Source organism: Triticum aestivum, chromosome 3B, assembly GCF_018294505.1.
Source record: "Triticum aestivum cultivar Chinese Spring chromosome 3B, IWGSC CS RefSeq v2.1, whole genome shotgun sequence".
Classification (NCBI taxonomy): domain Eukaryota; kingdom Viridiplantae; phylum Streptophyta; class Magnoliopsida; order Poales; family Poaceae; genus Triticum; species Triticum aestivum.
In genome coordinates, this window is record NC_057801.1 from 510,338,239 (window position 1) to 510,363,045 (window position 24,807).

Genomic DNA, 24,807 nt, shown 5'->3' on the forward strand with positions numbered 1-24,807 from the left:
GAAAAGCCGAAGCCAAGGCGGCCATAGAGTGCACCGAGCGTGAGAAACAAGATGCTCGGGTGGGGGAGGTACATCAAGAGCTCTAGGAGTTTGGCAAGAAGTTCGAGTCCTTGGAGCATGACTTCAAGACGCAAGCGTCCGAGCTTGCCAAAGCCCTCGAGAGTGTGCAAGATGCCAAGGTCGAAGCCCAAAAGGCCCTCCAGGAAATCCAGGCGGCCAAGAAGATAGCGGTGGGTAAGGCATTCATTATGCAAAGCAAGCATGTGGAGGAGACATTTCTTTTACTGACCCGCATTCGGAGCTCTCCAGGGGCATTCGCAGATCTGCCACGTAGCATATCAGATGCCGCGGAGTTCTACCGTGCCGAAGAGGGGAGCTCGACGGAGAAGCTCTTCTGGTCCCAGTATACTAGAGCCGAACACCCAATGTCTCTGAGTGACCAACTGAAGTAGTTGGTCGAACTCCACCGCGCGGCCGAATTGGCCATGAAGGACCTCATAATCTGGATGTGGCCTGGTGAGCCCCTGCCCGATAGCTACTTCGTCCTTATAAAGCGGATGGTAAGTGCATGTCCGCGGCTTGAAGTTATCAAGCAGTCCGTCTGTATTGAGGGTGCCCGCCAGGCCTTTGCCCGTGCGAAGGTGCATTGGGCTAGATTGGACGCTGAGAAGCTGGTGAAGGACGGACCCCCGAAGGGTAAGGAGCACTGCTGCCCCGAGAAATATTATGATGGCATCATGAAAGGTGCTCGCCTTGTGGCCGATGGATGCACCAAGAACTTAATTTTTGAGTGAATGGACTCGTGTCGTCTTTGTAATATGAGAACAAGCTCGTGTACGTTATATAACGCTTAGGTGATTTAAAATATTACCTTCTGTGCGGCCGTTTATAAAATTCTGAGAGTAGGCCAGTCGTCGGCTTCCGCCCCCGTGTAGCTAGTATTGGGGTGTTCGTGGAAAACCCAAACACTCTTTATCCAAGTTCTTGGTCCTTTAAGGAGGTGATCGGCGCAGCGAACAAGGCAATGAGACTATACGGCTTTATAACTCTCACTTGGCCATAGAAGTCTATAATCTTAAATTTCGGTGAAGCCCCTAGTATTCAGAAGGCTGAACTGGGGCGCTATACACACCTAAATCGGACAAGGCTGATTCCTCGTCTTAAGCGGAAAAAATCTTTAAGGATTTAGTACCTCTCGAACAGCGACCAGCTCTCGCCGCATCATGACAGTCAGTTTTCAGCTTTCTCTACTGAGGTGCTCATCCGGAAGAACCGGGACACAATCGCAGCAGTTGTCCCTGCGCTACCTTAGCCGATATAGCGGAACCTAAGGTACCAAAACAAGGGAGCCGGTCTAACCCAACTATTGACCAAGACATGATTCGGAGCTGATGGATATAATGTTATAAGTTCGGGGTGCCGCACTGTCGAAAGTGTTCGGACTTTTATTGCCAGGTTATGGGGCTCAATAAAAAGCCCCTGGCGAACTGATCGTACCAAAGTGTACAGATCCAACATTAGAAAATATTCAAGGGAAAATATAAAGATAGTAATAAGAAGCTGACGCTATATACTATTTCCCATTGTTATTTGGATAATACGGCAAGGCGTATGTGTACAATTAATGCATTATGCAGAAACAAATAGGACTATTTGACATGTCTTGTCCAAGGGCAGGCTGCATGTGGGTATGTAAAAACAGGTATAACAATCATTGAAAGAGACCACCTGGGTATTCCCTTGTGTGCAAAGCCTCTTGCCTCCTTGGTGTTCCCCTCGGTGATGAATCCGGTAGTCCGGTTCTCTGAAGGGGCTGCCCAAAAGTACGGTCCTGAAAAGAAAGAAAGTAAAAGGTAGTGCGGGCCTCGTGGAGGCTAAACCGCATTGTGAGCTGCATCGTCGACTTGCCTCCGCGTATGCCCATGGTATTTTTAGTGCGTAGTTGTGTATGCGTGGCACAAATGCCTCCTCAATGGGGCTGGGGCGGAGGCCGGATTGCTAATCGAGCTCTTGGCGTGCCTGGCCATCCTGCTGCGGGGTGCTCCGGACTCGCTTGACGGTGTTCGGGGTTGTTATTGCCGACTGGGCTGTCTATCGAAGAAGGCTGCTTTGTACTTCTACCGCAAGGGCCACAGTGTGCTCTTCCGTACGAAGGGAGCGGTCTGTGTTTCCGTTGACTGTTATGACCTCGCGGGGGCCTAGCATTTTGAGCTTGAGGTATGCATAGTGCGGTACCGCATTGAATCGACCGAACGCAGTTCGTCCCAATAGTGCATGATAGCCATTACGGAAAGGGACGATGTCAAAGATTAATTCCTCGCTTCGGAAATTATTCGGAGATCCGAAGACCACTTCCAGTGTTATTGAGCCCATACAGCGGGCCTCTACCCCTGGAATTACACCTTTAAAGGTGGTTTTGGTTGGTTTGATCCCTGAGGGATCGATGCCCATTTTGCGCACTGTGTCCTGATAGAGCAGGTTCACGCTACTGCCACCGTCCATGAGGACTCGCGTGAGATGGAATCCGTCGATGATTGGATCAAAGACCAATGCAGCTGAGCCGCCATGACGGATGCTGGTAGGATGGTCCCTATGATCAAAGGTGATCGGGCAGGATGACCAGGGGTTAAACTTTGGGGCGACTGGTTCCATCGCATAGACGTCCCTATGTGCACGGTTTCGTTCCCGTTTGGGGATGTGGGTGGCATAGATCATGTTTACCGTTTTCACCTGGGGGGTAATTTCTTCTGTCCCCTAGTGTTCGGATGTCAGGACTCCTCGTCGTCATCGTTGTGCAGCCCCTTGTCCTTGTTTTCGGCGTTCACCTTGTCGGCCTATTTGAACACCCAGCAATCTCTGCTAGTGTGATTGGCTGGTTGGGGTGCCGTGAATCTGGCACGAGCGGTCGAGTATGCGGTCCAGACTAGACGATCCCGGATTGTTTCTTTTGAACGGTTTTTTTGCTGACCGGATTTAGAGTTGCTGAATCCGGCATTGACTGTTGTACCTTCGGCATTGTCTCCATTGTTCCGACGCTTATGTCTATTGCGCCGTGGTTGTACATTACTGTCGCGGGCATCTAAAGTGCCGGAGTTTCCTGATGTAGTGTTGCTGCGAGCCAGCCAGCTGTCCTCGCCCGCGCAAAAGTGGGTCATGAGTGTCGTGAGGGCCGCCATGGACTTCAGTTTTTCTTGGCCGAGGTGTCGGGCGAGCCACTCGTCGCAGATATTATGCTTAAAGGCCGCCAGGTCCTCGGCGTCCGGACAGTCGACAATTTGGTTCTTTTTAGTTAGGAACCGAGTCTAGAATTTTCTGGCTGACTCTCCGGGTTGTTGGGTAATGTGACTTGAGTCATCAGCATCCGGTGGTTGCACCTAGGTGCCTTGGAAGTTGTCGAGGAATGCGTCCTCAAGATTTTCCCAACTGCAGATGGAATTCGCCGGCAAGCTATTCACCCAATGTCTGGCTGGCCCTTTGAGATTGAGGGGGAGATACTTGATGGCATGTAGATCATCGCTGCGAGCCATATGAATGTGGAGAAGGAAATCTTCAATCCACACCACGGGGTCTATTGTGCCATCGTATGACTCGATGTTGACAGGTTTGAACCCTTCTGGGAATTCATGATCCATTACTTGATCAGTGAAGCAAAGGGGGTGTGCGGCGCCTCTATGCCGGGCTATGTCACGACGTAGTCCGACTAGGTCTGGTCGGCTATGTTTGGCCCGGCCGGATTTATTATTAGTGTATCCGGCATGGCGGTCATCGTCATGTGCTATGGCGCGCCCCCGTGATCCGTAGATCGATCTTGGTTGTCTTGCACTGTTTTCCAACATGTCTCGCAGGTCCTGCGTATTGCCCCGGGCCATAGTGAACTGGCGTGGGGTGCGGGCTGGTATGTCGTTTTATCCTGGCCACGAGATGGCCAGTCAGCCTCATCTTGTGGTAGTGCGGGCTCTACGGTCTCTTCCTCTAGCTGAGGTAGCAGCCTATGTTTTGGGTAACCCTTGGTGGGGGGCTCGAGTCCGTATTCCTTGGCCGCCAGGACCTCAGTCCATCTGTCTACGAGCAGATCTTGATTAGCTTGGAGCTGCTGCTGCTTCTTTTTCAGGCTTCTTGCAGTGGCTATAAGCTGGCGCTTGAAGCGCTCCTGCTCTATGGGGTCCTCCGGTACACCGAATTCATCGTCACCGAGGCTCACCTCATCTTCGGAGGGAGGCATATAGTTATCGTCCTCCAAGTATCCATCTGTCGCCTATTCATCTGGGCTAACCTGCCCGTGTTCTTGTTCGGCTTGCTCGAAGGTAGGCTGATCAGGATTGTATTCCTCTTTGGCGCCTTCTGGATTGTTTTCTTGTCCAGTGCTGGTGTTGCTGTTGCGGGGCTTAGAGCAGCGCTGATGGCGCCCATGCTTTGATTTCTTCCTAGAGGGGTTATCTTCTGTTGCCTCATCGCCATTGTTTTCTTTGGGGGTGTCCACCATATATATATATATATCATATGAAGAGGTGGCAGTCCAGCGCCCTATGGGCGGTGGTTCCTGTTCTTCTCCAACATCGTCGTCTATACCGTCGATGTCTTCGGAGTCGAAGTTAAGCATGTCGGTCAAATCATCGACCATGGCTATAAAGTGGGTGGTGGGTGGGTAACGAATTTCTTTGTCACCTGCTTCCCACTCGAGCCAGACATAGTTCGGCCAGGACTCTCCTGACAGAGAGAGAGACCTTAATGAGTTTAGCACATCGCCAAAGGGGGAGTGCTGAAAGATGTCCGCGGCAGTGAACTCCATTACTGGAGCCCAATTGGGCTTGATGTGCCCGGGCACTCGCGGTTCGGAACCCATGTCCGGGCACAGGTCTGGGGGTCCGGTGACGCAGATCCCCTTAACGGCGGAGTCTTTGTTCGGCTCTACCACCGAAGAGTATGCGGCCTCCGTGGCGGGGTTCATCCACCCGTCCTCGGTCGACGCGATCTGCCCCGGATTTATGTCCGGAGCGACTGCAGGGGCGATATCCCGAATATTGTTCGGTGGCAGATTTGAGTCATGCTCATCGTGACTATTCGGCACTCCCGATGCAGGCACGAATCCGTCGAAGATCAAGTCTCCGTGGATATCGGCCGTGTAATTCAAGTTCCCAAACCTCATGAGGGAGTCCTGGATTAGGGGGTGTCCGGATGGCCGGACTATGACCTTTGGCCGGACTCCCGGACTATGAAGATACAAGATTGAAGATTTCGTCCCGTGTCCGGATGGGACTTTCCTTGGCGTGGAAGGCAAGCTTGGCGATACGGATATGTAGATCTCCTCCCATTTTAACCGACTCTGTGTAACCCTAGCCCTCTCCGGTGTCTATATAAACCAGAGGGTTTTAGTCCGTAGGACGAACAACAATCATACCATAGGCTAGCTTCTAGGGTTTAGCCTCTCTGATCTCGTGGTAGATCTACTCTTGTACTACCCATATCATCAATATCAATCAAGCAGGAGTAGGGTTTTACCTCCATCGAGAGGGCCCGAACCTGGGTAAAACATCGTGTCCCTTGTCTCCTGTTACCATCCTCCTAGACGCATAGTTCGGGACCCCCTACCCGAGATCTGCCGGTTTTGACACCGACATTGGTGCTTTCATTGAGAGTTCCTCTGTGTCATAACCTTTAGGCCCGATGGCTTCTTCGATCATCAACAACGACGCGGTCCAGGGTGAGACTTTTCTCCCCGGATAGATCTTCATATTCGGCGGCTTTGCACTGCGGGCCAATTCACTTGGCCATCTGGAGCAGATCGAAAGCTACGCCCCTGGCCATTAGGTCAGATTTGGAAGTTTGAACTACACAGCTGACATCCTCGAAGACTTGATCTTCGACGGATTCGAGCCACAGCCGAGCATGCCGCACTGTCACGATGGGCATGATCTAGCTCTGCCGTCGGACAGTGCCCGGAGGGCTGCTCAGGTGTCCGCTCCGACCCTTAGCTCGGAGCCGACTGCGCCGACCGAGGACAGGTGGTTGGACGCCGCCTCGGGGGCTGCAATCTCTACGGCGATCGAGCCAAACACCAGTCTTGTCCTTCACGAAGCTCGTGACTCCAAGGTGCCGGACTCCTTTCTGGACTCTGAATCTTCCACACCCCTTCTGATCGAACCCAATTGGGCTCCGATCATGGAGTTCACCGCCACGGACGTCTTTCAGCACTCGCCGTTTGGCAACATCCTGAATTCACTAAAGTCTCTCTCTTTATCAGAAGAGCCCTGGCCGGACTATGGTCAGCAAGGTTGGGATGCGAACGACAAAGAAATTCGAAGCCCACCCACCACTCACTTCGTAGCCATTGTCGATGATTTAACCGACATGCTCGACTTCGACTCCGAAGACATCGACGGTATGGACGCCGATGAAGGAGACAACCAAGAACCAGCGCCTATAGGGCACTGGAAAGCCACCTCGTCATATGACATATACATGGTGGACACCCCAAAAGAAGGGGATGGCAATGGAACAATGGAGGATGACCCCTCTAAGAAACAGCCTAAGCGCCGGCGTCAGCGGCGCCGCTCTAAATCCCGCCAAAGCAAAAACGGCGATTCCGGCACTGGAGACAGTAACACCCCGGACAGTGTCGAAGACAACCCCCTCCAGCAGGATTCAGCGCAGGAGGATGGAGAAGCCAGCCCTCATGAGAGAGCGGCAGACAGAGAGGTTGAGGACGATAATTACATGCCTCCCTCCAAAGACGAAGCAAGCCTCGACGACGACGAATTTGTCGTGCCTGAGGACCCCGTCGATCAAGAGCGTTTCAAACGCAGGCTTATGGCCACGGCAAGCAGCCTCAAGAAAAAACAGCAGCAGCTTAGAGCTGACAAAGACTTGCTAGCCGACAGATGGACTGAAGTCCTCACTGCCGAAGAGTACAAACTCGAACGCCCCTCCAAGAACTACCCAAAGCGCAGGTTGCTACCCCAATTAAAGGAGGAAGCAACTAAACCTACATCAGCGGCGTATGATGCGGCCGACCGGCCACCCCGTGGCCGGGATAGAGAGGCCTTTCGGCCATCGACTCAAGCCGCACCCCGGCGCCGCTCAAAAAGTACCAAGGCATGGGGAAACGCGCCAGACCTACGAGACATATTGGAGGACAAGGCAAGGCAAACAAGATCGATCTATGGATCGCGTGGGCGCCCCACGACACATGACGGTAACCGTCACGCCGGATATGGCAAATACGACTAGGCCGAACACAACAGACAAAGCTCATCCGAGCTATGTCGTGATATAGCCCAGTACAGAGGCGCCGCACACCCACTATGCTTCACAGATGAAGTAATGGATCATCAAATCCCCGAGGGTCTTAAACCCGTAAACATCGAATCATACGATGGCACAACAGATCCTGCGGTATGGATCCATGATTATCTCCTTCATATCCACATGGCCCGCGGTGATGATCTACACGCTATCAAATACCTCCCACTCAAGCTTAAAGGACCAGCTCGGCATTGGCTTAACAGCTTGCCAGCAGAGTCAATTGGTTGCTGGGAGGACCTGGAATCCGCATTCCTTGACAATTTCCAGGGCACCTATGTGCGACCAGTTGTTGAGGAAATCGTTAACTGGTAGCTGCTCGGCTGGCTGGCGAGTAGGGGATTAATAGGCTAATCCGCAAGTTAATCGGCCATTTAATCAATTAATCGGATGATTTATCAGTTTATCGGCTACTTGGTGACCCTACGAGTAGGGATTAATCGGCAAGTTAACTGGTTAATCGGACGAATTCTTGAACAATGCCGACCACCAGACACCGATGACCTAAGCCACATAATTCAGCAGCCAGAGGAATTGGCCAGACAATTCTGGACACGGTTCCTAACCAAGAAAAATAAAATAGTCGACTGTCCGGACGCAGAGGCCCTTGCAACCTTCAAGCATAACATCCGAGACGAATGGCTTCCCGACACCTGGGACAGGAAAAGCCGAAATCCATGGCAGCCCTCACGACACTCATGACCCGCTTTTGCGCGGGAGAAGACAGCTGGCTAGCTCGTAGAAATAACATGACCAAGAGCCCTAGTAATTCGGATACCAAGGACAACAATGGCAGGTCGCGTCGCAACAAGCACAAGCGCCACATTGATGGCGACAACACTGAGGATACGGCAGTTAATGCCGGATTCAGAGGCTCTAAACCCAATCAGCGGAAAAAGGCATTCAAAAGAAATACTCCGGGCCCGTCCAGCTTAGACCGGATACTCGATCGCTCGTGCCAGATACACGGCACCCCCGAACAACCAGCCAATCACACCAACAGGGATTGTTGGGTGTTCAAGCAGGCAGGCAAGTTAAGTGCTGAAAACAGAGACAAGGGGTTGCATAGCGACGACGAGGAGGAGCCCCGGCCGCCGAACAACAGAGGACAAAAGGGCTTTCCCCCACAAGTGCGGATGGTGAACATGATATACGCAACCCACATCCCCAAAAGGGAACGGAAGCGTGTGCTCAGGGACGTATATGCGTTGGAGCCAGTCACCCCAAAGTTCAACCCATGGTCCTCCTGCCCGATCACTTTTGATCGAAGGGACCACCCCACTAGCATTCGTCACGGCGGACTCGCTGCATTGGTCCTAGACCCAATCATTGACAGATTTCACCTCACTAGAGTCCTCATGGACGGCGGCAGCAGCCTGAACCTGCTTTATCAGGATACAGTGCGGAAAATGGGCATAGATCCCTCATGGTTTAAACCCACAAAGATGACCTTTAAAGGCGTCATACCAGGTGTAGAGGCCAGCTGTACAGGCTCAGTTACACTCGAAGTGGTCTTCGGATCCCCGGATAATTTCCGAAGTGAGGAGTTAATCTTTCACATAGTCTTGTTCCGCAGTGGCTATCACGCCCTGCTCGGGCGAACCGCATTTGCAAAGTTCAATGCGGTGCCGCACTACGAATATCTCAAGCTCAAGATGCTAGGCCCTCGAGGAGTCATTACGGTCAATGGAGACACCGAACGCTCTCTCCGAACAGAGGAGCACACGGCGGCCCTCCCGGCGGAAGTACAAAGTAGCCTCTCAAGGCAATTCTCCAGTCCGGCCGTTAAGCGGTCGGACACCGTCAAGCGCGACCGGAGTAACCTAGAACAAGACCGTCTGGCACGTTCCGAGCAAGCATAGCAGTGCGGCCCCAAACCCAGCCCTCGCAAACTCGCGAAACCAGTACCACGCGTACATAATTACGCTCTGGAAATACCATGGGCATAGGGGGAGGGGCACAACCACGACATGCCCAGAATGCGGCTCAACTGCACCAGGGGCTCCCGATTTTGTCATTTCTTTTTTTTACTTTCAAGACTCCACTATTCAGAAGGCCTGTCCGGCAGTACAATCGCCAAACACACGATGCAACAGCCAGGGAGACAACAAGCCACGTCAAATGTCCAAGTGGTCTCTATAACGAGCTAAATACCTCTTTTACTTAAAGTCTCGCATCTTGCCCCTGGAGGGGGACATGTCAAATAATCCCATCTCTTGCTTATCGCACTATTTGTATCGTTCTACTTTCATAGCAGCCCTTCAATAAACAATACATAGCTCTTGTCTATCATTGCATTCATTTTTTAAATATGTTCAGTTATGACATTATGCAACCGTACACTTTGGTACGGCCAATACACCAGGGGCTTAAGTACCCCAGAATACGGTGTGAGAAGACCGAACACTCTCACAAGTGCGGCACCCCGAACTTATAGCATTATATGCATCGGCTCCGAATCATGTCTTGGGTCAATAGTTGGGTTTGTCCGGCTCCCATGTTTTGGTACCTTACATTCCGCTATATCGGCTAAGGTAGCGTTGGGAGAACTACTGTGATTGTGCCCCAGTTGAGCTGGGTTAACACCTCAGTAGAGAAAGCTAAAACTGACCGTCATGATAGGGCGAGAGCCGGTCGCTGTTCGAGAGGTTTATCGAGTCCCTAAAGACTTATGCCACTTAGAGCGAGGAGCTGGCTTTGTCCGGCCTAGGCGTGGTGTAACACCCACGATGCGGCTATATCTCCCACGTGTCGAAGCACGACTTAGAGGCATATCTGCATTGTGGTTTTGTCGCAAGAAGGGTCATATTCACACAATCCCATGTAATGAATAAGAATGGGATAAAGAGTTGGCTTACAATCGCCACTTCACACAATGAACATAAAATAAATCATACATCATTCAGAGTACACACACATAGTCCGACTAAGGACGAAGCCAATAGAAAAGAAGATAACCCAACTGCTAGATCCCCGATCATCCCAACTGGGCTCCACTACTGATCAACATGAAACGATACATAGCAACGACCAAGGTCTTCGTTGAGCTCCCATCTGAGCTCGGTTGCATCACCTGCACTGGTATCATCAGCACCTGCAACTATTGGTAGTATCTGGTGAGTCACAAGGACTCAGCAATCTCAAAACCTGCGAGATCAAGACTATTTAAGCTTATGGGAAAGGAAGGGGTAAAGTGGTGAGGTTGCAGCAGCGACTAAGCATATATGGTGGCTGACATACGCAAATAAGAGCGAGAAGAGAGAAAACGGAACGGTCGTGAAGCTAGCAATGATCAAGAAGTGATCCTGAACTCCTACTTACGTCAAACATAACCCAAAACCGTGTTCACTTCCCGGACTCCGCCGAAAGGAGACCATCACGGCTACACACGCGGTTGATGCATTTTAATTCGGATCTGGTGTCAAGTTATCTACAACCGGACATTAACAAATTCCCATCTGCCTCATAACCACGGGCACGGCTTTCGAAAGATAATATACCCTGTAGGGGTGTCCCAACTTAGCCCATCACAAGCTCTCACGGTCAACGAAGGATATTCCTTCTCCCAGGAAGACCCGATCAGACTCGGAATCCCGGTTTACAAGACATTTCGACAATGGTAAAACAAGACCAGCAAAGCCGCCCGATGTGCCGACAAATCCCGATAGGAGCTGCACATATCTCGTTCTCAGGGCACACCGGATGAACACTACGTACAACTAAAACCAGACCTCAAGTTTCCCCAAGGTGGCGCTGTAAGTGGCTCTAGTTCGGACCAACACTCGGAGGAGCACTGGCCCAGGGGGGTAAAATAAAGATAACCCTTGAGTCTGCAGAACCCAAGGGAAAAAGGCTTAGGTAGGCAAATGGTAAAACCAAGGTTGGGCCTTGCTGGAGGAGTTTTATTCAAAGCGAACTGTCAAGGGGGTCCCATAAATCACCCAACCGTGTAAGGAACGCAAAATCAAGGAACATAACACCGGTATGATGGAAACTAGGGCGGCAAGAGTGGAACAAAACACCAGGCATAAGGCCGAGTCTTCCACCCTTTACCAAGTATATAGATGCATTAATTAAATAAGAGATATTGTGATATCCCAAAATAATCCTGTCCATCATGGAGCAATCTTCAACTTCATCTGCAACTAACAACACTATAAGAGGGGCTGAGCCAAAGCGGTAACATAGCCAAACAACGTTTGCTAGGAAGGATGAAAAGGTTAGAGGCTGACATGGCAATATGGGAGGCATGGTAAACAAGTGATAGGTAGCGCAACATAGCGATAGAACGAAGCAACTAGCAAGCAAAGATAGAAGTGATATCGAGGGTAATGGTCATCTTGCCTGAAATCCCGCAAGGAAGAAGAATGAGTCCAAGAAGAAGACGAACGGACGTAGTCGAACGAATCCTCACAACTCCAGAACGAAACCGAAGCTAACAAGAGAAGCAAACCGGAAAGAAGCAAACAGCATGGTAAACAACCATCACATAATCATGGCATGATGCACAATCAAGTATGATGCATGTCCGGTTTAAAAAGGCATGGCATGGCAATATGCACAAACAACACTACAAGTTAAGTGGAGCATCAATATGCAACGAGTTGCATATTGACGAAACACCACATCAATTATTTAGTTTCTCTCTTGGTTATGCTACCCAACAATATTAAATGTTGTTAAACATGGCAAGAGGTGAAACATAATTAAACTACCTATCTAGGCAAGTTTAAACGAGGCCGGAAACAACAAGCAACAATTCCGGAAAATCCCCATATGCCATTTAGCAATTTAATGCAAACACAATTTTAAACATTTTAAATGTTGTTATCATGATGCAGATGACATATACAAGTTTTAGGCAATTTTATGAAAACATTGACATGAGCATGATACGAGGCATTTGTCGCCATGGCGGGAGGAAAAAGGTGCCACGGCGGTGAAACAGAAATGGTGCCACGGCAACATTCCGGTCCCGGTAACTCATGGAGGTACCGGTGCAAAAGGAAGTGTGACGTGAGCGAGTCATGCAAGATGGTGGGGTGATCCCGGATTACCGAGTTCCCACGGGTCGACGGCATGGCAAACAAGGAGGAACTTGCAAGGACAAACGGGCACGGTGCAAACACGAGCATCTCATACAACACACATTCATTCGTTCACGGGCGGTTGTCATCTCGGGATTATACCTTTGAAGCGTGCATTTCGGAGCGGTTCGGGTTCGGCGAAGGAAGTAGTCATTCTCGCAGTGGTCGTAGTGGAAGTAGTTGTGCTATCGGTCATCAGCGACGGTAGTGGTACACACGACATCGGGGTACTTGTCGGTCCGGTCTTGGCGGTGTAGATGTACACGTTGTCGGAGTACTTGTCGCATCATCGGGTGTAGTCATACACGTTCGGAGTGGAACTTGCCATATCCATGTACTTTTCTGTCTTCACGGAGATGCAACAGAACGACGACAGTCAAGTGCAGTGAGGCCTCGGGTCTATCGAGGCTTGGGTTGAACCAAACGAAGCAGCACAACGACTGATCTTAGCGGGCAGCAAGGGAAGGAGCAGGGGCTCGCTGGGCTACACGGCCATGGCATGGGGGCCATGAGAACTTGCTGAAGGAGGAGGGCGCGAGCTTCGTGTGAGAGGTGACTGACAACATGTGACTCGGCGTGGAAGGCAGGACCGGCAGGAAGGTGCAGAGGCTCGGTGCAGCGGTGGTCGGCAGGTGCACGAAGGGGAAGCAGGAGCAGAGGTGTGGCGGAGCTCGGGACACCATGGCAGCAGAATCTCAGGGCCGAGGACGAGGTCGAGCAGAAGTCCGGGAGGCTGCAGGCTCCTCTGGGCGCAGACAAAGACGGCGGCGGGCACGAGGAGAAGAAAGGGGGATGCTGAACGAGCTTGAGGACGACGACTGGCGAGGCAGAGGAGGGGCACGGCCGCAGGCGACGGAGGGCCGCCGGAGTTGGCCGTCCCGGTGGTGTTGCGGAGGCCGGGCGCGGGGCCGGCAGGGGCAACGTGAGGAGAGGAGGGGGAGACGAGCGAGAGGAAGGAGATGGGATTGAGAGGATGGGGATCGGGCATTGCGGCGCTGGAGGGAGGACGAGGGAGAGATGGAGATCGAGCGGAGGGGAGGCTAGGGTTAGAGCTGGTGGGGGTGCCTTGGGCTGGGCTAGCTGCACGAATGGGCCGGCCTAGATGGCCTACTGGGTTGCTGGGCTCTCCTCTCCCTCTCTCTAATTTCTAGCAGAAAAGAAATAGAGAGAGGAAAAGAAAGAGAGGGTTAGGGAAAGATTTTGCGCAGGGGGATTATTTTCCCGGACTCGCATAAATGCGCTTGTTCCAAGAAAAATAGAAAGTGAGCATGGGCGAAAGTTGAATTCAAACTCATTTGAATTTATTTCAAATGGGTTTGAACTAGGACTTGATAAAAGGAAGGTCCAAAAATGTTGAGGATTTCGGTGGGGCTCCGGAAAATGACGAAAGAATATATGGCAAGGTTGGAGACCCAGAATTAAGATAACAAAGGCATTGGGATATTTTGCAAGTGTGTTATGGTGAATTCCAAATTAATGGAATATTTATTATAACTCCCTAAATATCGAGAGGATATGTTATAAAGAGAAGTCACCCTTACCTTGATTTAAATAGATCAAAGATCCATACAATTTATTAAAAGAGTTATAAAATTAATGATATGATGGCATGATGACATGATGCAATGCAAATGAAGCTAAGAAGAATGCAACAAACAAATACATCGCGCGGCGAAACTCGGAATATCTGGAAGTCTTCTGAAGCGTCGGACTTGGGGCATTACAACACGCCACCACTACAAGAGGATCTCGCCTCGAGATCTAGGATGGCACCAGAGGGAAGCGAAAGAGGAAGAGAAGAGGTAAAACTAAGTTGCTTATTCGACAAAAGAGTGAAACCAAAGAACCTTGAAAGGTTGAAAAGTTGATAGAAAGAACACAACGGAGTTGAACACAATTGAGAGCACTGCGGTAGAAAATTGAAGCAAGGAACACCATGTGAACCTTGGGGGTTGCAAAGCTATGAATGATGAGTACAATGGACAAGATGGAATTGGAACCACTCTGGTTGAAACGAGATAAACAAGGAACAAGGAAGATCAAATTCGAACAGCACTCCGGTTGAAAAGAGATGCAAGACTTGATAAGATGAAAAGAACTTGAAGAGATGACACAACACTTTGGTTAAATGGATAAGCACGAAAAGAACATGATCCTCACAATTCAAGATGATGAGTGAAAATAGCAACATCGCAATGCCTCCAGAAGAAAGAATAGAAGATAGATCATTGGAATAACAGAATGGAGAAGAAAATGCCAACTTCTGCCACAAATGATCTTGGAAAGCACCCTTCCAAGAAGGTTAGAACGGAGTTGTTGGAAAACCAACAACGAAATAAATAAGCTTGTAGTGGGCTTATGGAAAACATCTCAAAACTATGAGGTGACAACCGGTCACTAACAGAAACAATTGATTGGTTGAGATCAACGAAGAGATGAAAACCTCTTTCACCGAGAGGGATATGGAGAAAGCTTGGATCATTGATAAGCACCATAATAGCAACATTCCTTAGGGAAGGCTTTAGGTGAAATCTATACCAAGATAACTCCAACGAAGAGATTGATGGATTTAAAATACCTCATTCTTAACAACATGTGAATCACGAAGCATGAATGGAAATTGTCAAGAATGATATAACACCATCTCAAAAGATAAGGTAGAAAGAATAGCACTTGAAATGCAAGAAGAAGAATACTTAAACTCCCCAAAACAAAACATGTGTTGAGCACCATGTTTATTTTGGAGTGTAGCTTGGCGGATCTTAACTTCGAGAGAAATCTTGAAGAACAAGGTGAAGTCTTGCAGTGATAAGATGAAGCTTTGAAATGATATAACCTAGAAAACTTGGAACTCCGGAAGAAAGAAGAACAAATGAAATCAAGAATTTTGATGAACCTCCGGAATAAGGAATTGAATTTACTCGATGAAACAAGAATAAGAATTACATTATGCTCGTCCTTCACCAATTAAATTGATGGCAAGCAATGGATTTGGCATACTACTTATTCTCGTAGAAAGGATTAAGATAGATATGGAGCAAACTTGGGAAAACTTGAACAAACCACCGGTACGATTCGGAAAGAACGAATTAATTGATATGATAACAACGGAAGAGAAATATTGAAAGAACCACCGTAAGAATTGAAAATGAAAGTAGCAAAGGCACAATTCACCGAGAAGAATTGGAAAACGAATGAAGATACTAGAGAAATTTAGATACATGAGAATGAAGGGGTCATGAACTGATTAGATGATATTTGAACGATGCACCGATAAGATTTGGAGAACGATATCTACACGCTAAGAATGAAGAATTATGACATGATGGCCTTCGGAGGAAAGAGACGGAAACAACTCATGAAATGCTCTGGATGGTAAGAAAAGAATTCTCACAATCAAAAACAATTATGAGGATGGCATAAAGCTAGAACCACGCCTCTTTGGAAGAATGGGTAAGGATTTAAGAGGAACTCTTCTTCGGTCTTCACGTGGTGAGAATGATGACGAGAACCACCAAAATTGTTGAGGCACTTCAGAACAAAGAAGAATAGAAATGATGAACCAACGATGAAAAGAATATGAAAGCGAACTTGGAGGATACATTTGACTGTTGAGAAATCATTCTTATGTCAAACTTTGAAAGAATTTGAGAATCGCTCCGGATAAGTTAGAAGAGTTAGGTAAGATCCTGGGAAAAGACCTGTGGGTTAGGGCCCACTAAAAAGATACACCATTGAACGATTGATTGAAATAGATATTGCACCGGTAGAATTAAATGACTTGAATGAGATAATAATCTCCACATAGCTTGAACAGATATTGAATGAAATGACGAGCCTTCTGAAAAATATTCAACACTCGAGAACGAAGGAATATCGAGAAGTGAATGATCAAGAGGTGCACCGGCATGAGAAAACATTTGAAACGAGGAAAGGATATGATCGACAAAGCTCGAATTGAATCCACCAGAGAAGAAAAGAGAACGAAGAATGATAAACTTGAAGCACGTGAGCATCTTCACGAGGGATCACCGGATCAGAACATTGATTGAAAAGGGTGAAGTGACTTCACATGAATAAATGGATACTTGATTAAAATATATGAGTCCTTGAAGAAAAGGGTGGGAGGGCGGGAAAACAAAGACAACTTGGGACGGATGAAACAAACACCGGTGGGAAAACTTAGAGTTGATCTTGCAGATGGGGAGAATGATGGGATCATCTCGAAGAGAAGTGCACCGGTTGGAAAAGAATTAACATGATGACCTCGATGATCAAGAAGGATTAGTATTCACATAGCAATATGAGAACACCATTAGGGAAGGTATGGATTCAACATTTGACTTCGAAGCAACTCGAATACCACATATAAAACAAAACAAAGGATTTGGCTTGCAGAATAAGCCGGAACAAACATATGATAGAGATTTCGTCCGAAGTTTTCGTGGTGGGGCCCACATGGGCTCGATCGTACAGCACCATCACGTACAAGGCAGTGCACATGACATACGAAGTGTCCCCGAACCAGCATAGCCAAGGGTTCTTTAAGACACAACGAGACCACTGTAAAAATGACCGTGGAAATGCGGACCACTAGACATCGAACCCCAATCTCATATCATGCATCTGTCGAAAAGATATTCTAGGAGCTACTTGAATTCCCGCCTATAAAACTCCCGAAACTTTCTGGTTATGCAATCTGGTGTTGGGGATACAGGGGAAGCAATATATATCTCACCCAAAACTAACAATCCCTACATCCAAGTTGTATCCATCCGTCAACACATAACCAAGAAACCTTCGGAAATCGTGTACCTGAACCTTCAAAAAGCATCCGTTATACAAGCTATGGCAATACTCCCGAACTCCCGCCCCAGTATTGGGTGGCGTCGAGGTTATCTCACCAACAACTGCATAAAAGAGATTTTCGATGTCGGCAAAACTCAGGTATTCCAGAACTGCAAGGATAAAATTCTGACGACAACACCTTGGAGCTCAACTTCCCGGGTCACTGCCACATAAAAGACAGGAGGCACCAAGAACAATGTTCTCATCACAAAACCATCGGAATGATTCCAAGATACCCGCGTGATCCTAAAAAAAATTTAGTGAAATTTGAGGCGAGGAAAGACAAAACATCTACGTCAAGAGACCTCACCAGAGCGACGGAGGAGCTGAGGAGTAAAAAGAATCCTACTCTCCGATATATATAATCCTAAGACTCAAAACATTTTTTAAGACTCAACAACGCAAGCAAACAATCAAGCAGGGGGCTCCTAAGTCGGGGATGGCTCTGATTACCAACCTGTAACACCCACGATGCGGCTATATCTCCCACGTGTCGAAGCACGACTTAGAGGCATAACTGCATTGTGGTTTTGTCGCAAGAAGGGTCATCTTCACACATTCCCATGTAATGAACAAGAATGGGATAAAGAGTTGGCTTACAATCACCACTTCACACAATGAACATAAAATAAATCATACATCATTCAGAGTACACACACATAGTCCGACTACGGACGAAGCCAATAGAAAAGAAGATAACCCAACTGCTAGATCCCCGATCGTCCCAACTGGGCTCCACTACTGATCAACATGAAACGATACATAGCAACGACCAAGGTCTTCGTTGAGCTCCCATCTGAGCTCGGTTGCATCACCTGCACTGGTATCATCGGCACCTGCAACTATTGGTAGTATCTGGTGAGTCACGAGGACTCAGCAATCTCAAAACCCGCGAGATCAAGACTATTTAAGCTTATGGGAAAGGAAGGGGTAAAGTGGTGAGGTTGCAGCAGCGACTAAGCATATATGGTGGCTGACATACGCAAATAAGAGCGAGAAGAGAGCAAACGGAACGGTCGTGAAGGTAGCAATGATCAAGAAGTGATCCTGAACTCCTACTTACGTCAAACATAACCCAAAACCGTGTTCACTTCCCGGACTCTGCCGAAAAGAGGCCATCACGGCTACACACGCGGTTGATGCGTTTTAATTCGGATCTGGTGCCAAGTTATCTACAACCGGACATTAACAAATTCCCATCTGCCTCATAACCGTGGGCACGTCTTTCGAAAGATAATATACCCTGCAGGGGTGTCCCAACTTAGCCCATCACAAGCTCTCATGGTCAATGAAGGATATTCCTTCTCCCAGGAAGACCCGATCAAACTCGGAATCCCGGTTTACAAGACATTTCGACAATGGTAAAACAAGACCAGCAAAGCCGCCCGATGTGCCGACAAATCCCGATAGGAGCTGCACATATCTCGTTCTCAGGGCACACTGGATGAACACTACGTACAACTAAAACCAGACCTCAAGTTTCCCCGAGGTGGCGCTGCAAGTGGCTCTAGTTTGGACCAACACTCGGAGGAGCACTGGCCCGGGGGGGTAAAATAAAGATGACCCTTGAGTCTGCAGAACCCAAGGGAAAAAGGCTTAGGTAGGCAAATGGTAAAACCAAGGTTGGGCCTTGCTGGAGGAGTTTTATTCAAAGCGAACTGTCAAGGGGGTCCCATAAATCACCCAACCGTGTAAGGAACGCAAAATCAAGGAACATAACACCGGTATGACGGAAACTAGGGCGGCAAGAGTGGAACAAAACACCAGGCATAAGGCCGAGTCTTCCACCCTTTACCAAGTATATAGATGCATTAATTAAATAAGAGATATTGTGATATCCCAAAATAATCCTGTCCATCATGGAGCAATCTTCAACTTCACCTGCAACTAACAACAATATAAGAGGGGCTGAGCCAAAGCGGTAACATAGCCAAACAACGTTTGCTAGGAAGTATGAAAAGGTTAGAGGCTGATATGGCAATATGGGAGGCATGGTAAACAAGTGATAGGTAGCGCAGCATAGCGATAGAACGAAGCAACTAGCAAGCAAAGATAGAAGTGATATCGAGGGTAATGGTCATCTTGCCTGAAATCCCGCAAGGAAGAAGAACGAGTCCAAGAAGAAGACGAACAGACGTAGTCGAACAAATCCTCACAACTCCAGAATGAAACCGAAGCTAACAAGAGAAGCAAACCGGAAAGAAGCAAACAACATGGTAAACAACCATCACATAATCATGGCATGATGCACAATCAAGTATGATGCATGTCCGGTTTAAAAAGGCATGGCATGGCAATATGCACAAACAACACTACAAGTTAAGTGGAGCATCAATATGCAACGAGTTGCATATTGACGAAACACCAGATCAATTATTTAGTTTCTCTCTCAGTTATGCTACCCAACAATATTAAATGTTGTTAAACATGGCAAGAGGTGAAACATAATTAAACTACCAATCTAGGAAAGTTTAAGTGAGGCCGGAAACAACAAGCAACAATTCCGGAAAATCCCCATATGCCATTTAGAAATTTAATGCAAACACAATTTTAAACATTTTAAATGTTGTTATCATGATGCAGATGACATATACAAGTTTTAGGCAATTTTATGAAAACATTGACATGAGCATGATACGAGGCATTTGTCGCCATGGCGGGAGGAAAAAGTTGCCACGGCGGTGAAACGGAAATGGTGCCACGGCAACATTCCGGTCCCGGTAACTCATGGAGGTACCGGTGCAAAAGGAAGTGTGACGTGAGCGAGTCATGCAAGATGGTGGGGTGATCCCGGATTACCGAGTTCCCATAGGTCGACGGCATGGCAAACGAGGAGGAACTTGCAAGGACAAACGGGCACGGTGCAAACACGAGCATCTCATACAACACACATTCATTCGTTCACGGGCGGTCGTCATCTCGGGATTATACCTTTGAAGCGTGCATTTCGGAGCGGTTCGGGTTTGGCAAAGGAAGTAGTCGTTCTCGCAGCGGTCGTAGTGGAAGTAGTTGTGCTATCGGTCATCAGCGACGGTAGTGGTACACACGACGTCGGGGTACTTGTCGGTCCGGTCTTGGCGGTGTAGATGTACACGTTGTCGGGGTACTTGTCGCATCACCGGGTGTAGTTGTACACGTTCGGAGCGGAACTTGGCGTATCCATGTACTTTTCTGTCTTCACGGAGATGCAACAGAACGACGACAGTCAAGTGCAGTGAGGCCTCGGGTCTATCGAGGCTTGGGTTGAACCAAACGAAGCAGCACAACGACTGATCTTAGCGGGCAGCAAGGGAAGGAGCAGGGGCTCGCTGGGCTACACGGCCATGGCAGGGGGCCATGAGAACTTGCTGAAGGAGGAGGGCACGAGCTTCGTGCGGGAGGTGACTGACGACTTGGGACTCGGCGTGGACGGCAGGACCGACGAGAAGGTGCAGAGGCTCGGTGCAGCGGTGGTTGGCAGGTGCACGAAGGGGAAGTAGGAGCAGAGGTGTGGCGGAGCTCGGGACGCCATGGCAGCAGAATCTCGGGGCCGAGGACGAGGTCGAGCAGAAGGCCGGGAGGCTGCAGGCTCCTCTGGGCGTAGACAAAGACGGTGGCGGGCACGAGGAGAAGAAAGGGGGCCGCTGAACGAGCTTGAGGACGACGGCTGGCGAGGCAGAGGAGGGGCACGGCCGCAGGCGTCGGAGGGCCGCCGGAGTTGGCCGTCCCGGTGGTGTTGCGGAGGCCGGGCGCGGGGCCGGCAGGGGCGACGCAAGAGGAGAGGGAGACGAGTCAGAGGAAGGAGATGGGATCGAGAGGATGGGGATCGGGTGTTGTGGTGCTGGAGGGAGGACGAGGGAGAGATGGAGATCGAGCGGAGGGGAGGCTAGGGTTAGAGCTGGTGGGGGCACCGACTGGGCTGGGCTAGCTGCACGAATGGGCCGGCCTAGATGGCCTACTGGGTTGCTGGGCTCTCCTCTCCCTCTCTCTAATTTTCTAGCAGAAAAGAAATAGAGAGAGTAAAAGAAAGAGAGGGTTAGGGAAAGATTTTGCGCAGGGGGGTTATTTTCCCGGACTCGCATAAATGCGCTTGTTCCAAGAAAAATAGAAAGTGAGCATGGGCGAAAGTTGAATTCAAACTCATTTGAATTTATTTCAAATGGGTTTGAACTAGGACTTGATAAAAGGAAGGTCCAAAAATGTTGAGGATTTCGGTGGGGCTTCGGAAAATGACGAAAGAATATATGGCAAGATTGGAGACCAAGAATTAAGATAACAAAGGCATTGGGATATTTTGCAAGTGTGTTATGGTGAATTCCAAATTAATGGAATATTTATTATAACTCCCTAAATATCGAGAGGATATGTTATAAAGAGAAGTCACCCTTCCCTCGATTTAAATAGATCAAAGATCCATACAGTTTATTAAAAGAGTTATAAAATTAATGATATGATGGCATGATGACATGATGCAATGCAAATGAAGCTAAGAAGAATGCCACAAACAAATACATCGCGTGGCGAAACTCAGAATATCTGGAAGTCTTCTGAAGCGTCGGACTTGGGGCGTTACACGTGGATAGCGCCCCGAACTCGGTCTTCCGAATACTAGGGGCTTCGCCGAAATTTAAAATTATAGAATTCTATGGCTAAGTGAGAGTGATAAAGCATTATAAGTCCGATTGCCTTGTTTGTCGTGCTGAGCGCCTCCCTCGAAGGACCCAAGAATGGGAACAAGAGCGCTCAGGTTTATCCCGAACACCCCAGCACTCGTGGCATTGGGGTAGAAGCCGACGACTTGCATCTCACAGATTTAATAAACGGCCGCACAGAAGGTAATATTTTAAATTCAAAAAGCGTTGCTTAGCGCATATGAACAAGTTTTCAGTGCATAGGACAAACACGAGCGAGTTTACTCAAAAATTAAATCCTTGGAACATTCGTTCACTACAAGGCGGGCACCCTTCAGGACGCCCTCATAATACATCTCGGGCCTGCGATGCTCCTTCCCCTCCAGTGGCCCTTCTATCACCAGCTTCTCAGCATCTAGCTTGCCCCAGTGCACTTTAGCACGAGCAAGAGCCCTACGGGCGCCTTCGATGCATACGGAGCGCTTGATGACTTCAAGCCACGGACAGGCATCCACCAGCCGCCTCACCAGCCCAAAGTAGCTCTCAGGCAGGACCTCCCCGGGCCACAGCCGGCCTATAAAGCCCTTCATGGCCTGTTCGGCCACCTTATGGAGCTCGACCAGTTGCTTCAGCTGGTCGCTCAAGGGCACCGGGTGTCCGGCCTCTGCATACTAGGACCAGAACACCTTCTCCGTCGAGCTCCCTTCTTCGGCTCGGCAGAATGCGGCAGCGTCGGACACACTGCAGGGCAGATCTACGAATGCTCCTGGAGAGCTCCGGATTCGGGTAAGTAACACGTAATTCACTTTCACATGCTTGATTTGCATAAAGAATGCCTTACCCTCCGCTATCTTTTTCATCGCCTCAATCTCCTGGAGGGCTTTTTGGGCTTCGGCCTTGGCAGATTTGGCGCTTTCAAGTGCCGAGGCAAGCTCAGACTCTCGCGTCTTTGAGTCAAGCTCTAAACTCTCGTGTTTCTTCACGAGAGCATTGAGCTCTTGCCGCACCTCCGCCACCCGCGCCTCTTGTTTCTCTCGCTCGGTGCACTCCATGGTCGCATTATCTTCGGCCTTGGACAGCGCTTCCTTCAGGGTCACCACCTCGGTTGTGGCCCCTATAACATTCACGTTGGTCCTGTCATTATTTGCAACCAGGTATTTTTATATACTTACATAAGGTACTACTTACCTTCCTTGTCCTCGAGATGCTCCTTGGTACGGACGAGCTCGTTCTCGAACCACTCGAGGCTCTGCTTCAATGCATCGACCTCCGCAGTCAGTGCGGCACAAGTCAGCAGCGCAGCCTGCATTCCCATATTGACATATTTATGTTAGACTCCTGCGTATATCTTTTTAGATCCTCAGTCCGGCTTTTCTTTCTGAACACCAAACTGAGCATCAGGGGCTACTGTCTATGCGGTAACATTTTTACATGTTTTAAACTACATACCTCAAAGCCTGTTAGAAGGCTGGCACAGGCTTTTGTCAGCCCGCTCTTGGCGGACTGAACCTTCTGGATCACCGCACTCATAATAGTGCGGTACTCCTCGTCGATGGAGGCGCCGTTAAGCACCTCCAGCAAATTGTCCGGCGCCTCCGGTTGGACGGAGGCCGCCGGCGTCGTAGGCTTGCCCTTCTTGCGAGGGGGCCGCCTGCCGGACTTCTGAACCACTGAAGGTTCCGGTGCGGTGTCCGGCCCAGGGCCGGACTTAGATCCCTTCGGGGTTTTATCCCCTTTGGGCCTGGAGTCCGGGAGGTCGCCTTGCGGCGCCTCCAAGACCACCTCCTCCTGGTTTAGCCCCTTTTGGGACCCCACCTTGGCATCGTCCATAGGGCGGCGGGAGGTAGCCGTCGGGAGTGAAAGACTATTCACATCCGACGAATCCAAGGAGCCGCTCGACGAATCGTCGAGCTGAGCCTTGGGCGGACTGCATGGTTATATTCGGCGTTAGAAGGTACTGTGAAAATAAAGGAACGCCATGAATTATTCTGGTATCCGGATACTTACGATTTGGCCAGGGGCATGGCCCTGGATGGCCACTCCTCTCCGCCGTCGTCGACGTCGGAGGCATAGTCTGGAGGAAGGGTCTTCCCCTTCTTGGACCCTCTGGCCTCCCGAGTTGGGGCGGCCTTCCTTTTCTTCCCCCCCCCCCCCCCGTTGGAGGGGAAGAGGCTTCTTCTTCCTCCTCCTCGTCTTCGGAGGAGGAGTGCGCTTTGGGGTCGTCGGGCGATGAGTCTGACACCACCAGGCGCCGGGAGCTCCTTCGAGTTCCCGTGGCCTTCTTCTTGGCCTTCTTCTCCGGCACCACGTGAGGTGCCGGGACCAGCAACTTCGTCAAGCGTGCGTCTGCTGGGCCTTTGGGCAAAGGAGCCGGACAGTCGATCTGTCCGGCCTTCTTCTGCCAGTCCTGTTAAAGGAATGGGAGTTTAGATCCCGCATAGAGTCAAACTATGAAAAACAAATACCCTATAATGGGTAAACTAAGCTTACCGCGCTGGCTTGGCGCTTCACGCAGAATCCGCGATCCTCGGTAGTGGGAGGGTGAACCTCGCAGCTCTTGAAAAGCACCTTCCAAGCATCTTCGTGCATTGTGTCGAAGAGCCTGGACAGAGTTTGGTGCTGGGCCGGGTCGAATTCCCACAGATTAAAAGCCCGCCATTGACATGGGAGGATCCGGCAGAAGAGCATGACCTGGACTACGTTGTCGAGTTTAACCTTCTTGTCCATCAGGTTCTGGACGCAGGTTTGGAGTCCGGTTGCCTCTTCCGGATTACCCCACGACAGGCCCGTCTCTTTCCATGAGGTGAGCAATGTGGGGATGCCAGATCGGAACTCGGGGGCCACTGCCCATTCAGGGTCACGCGGCTCAGTGATGTAGAACCACCCCGATTGCCACCCTTTGATGGTTTCCACAAAGGAGCCCTCGAGCCATGTGATGTTGGCCATCTTGCCCACCATGGCCC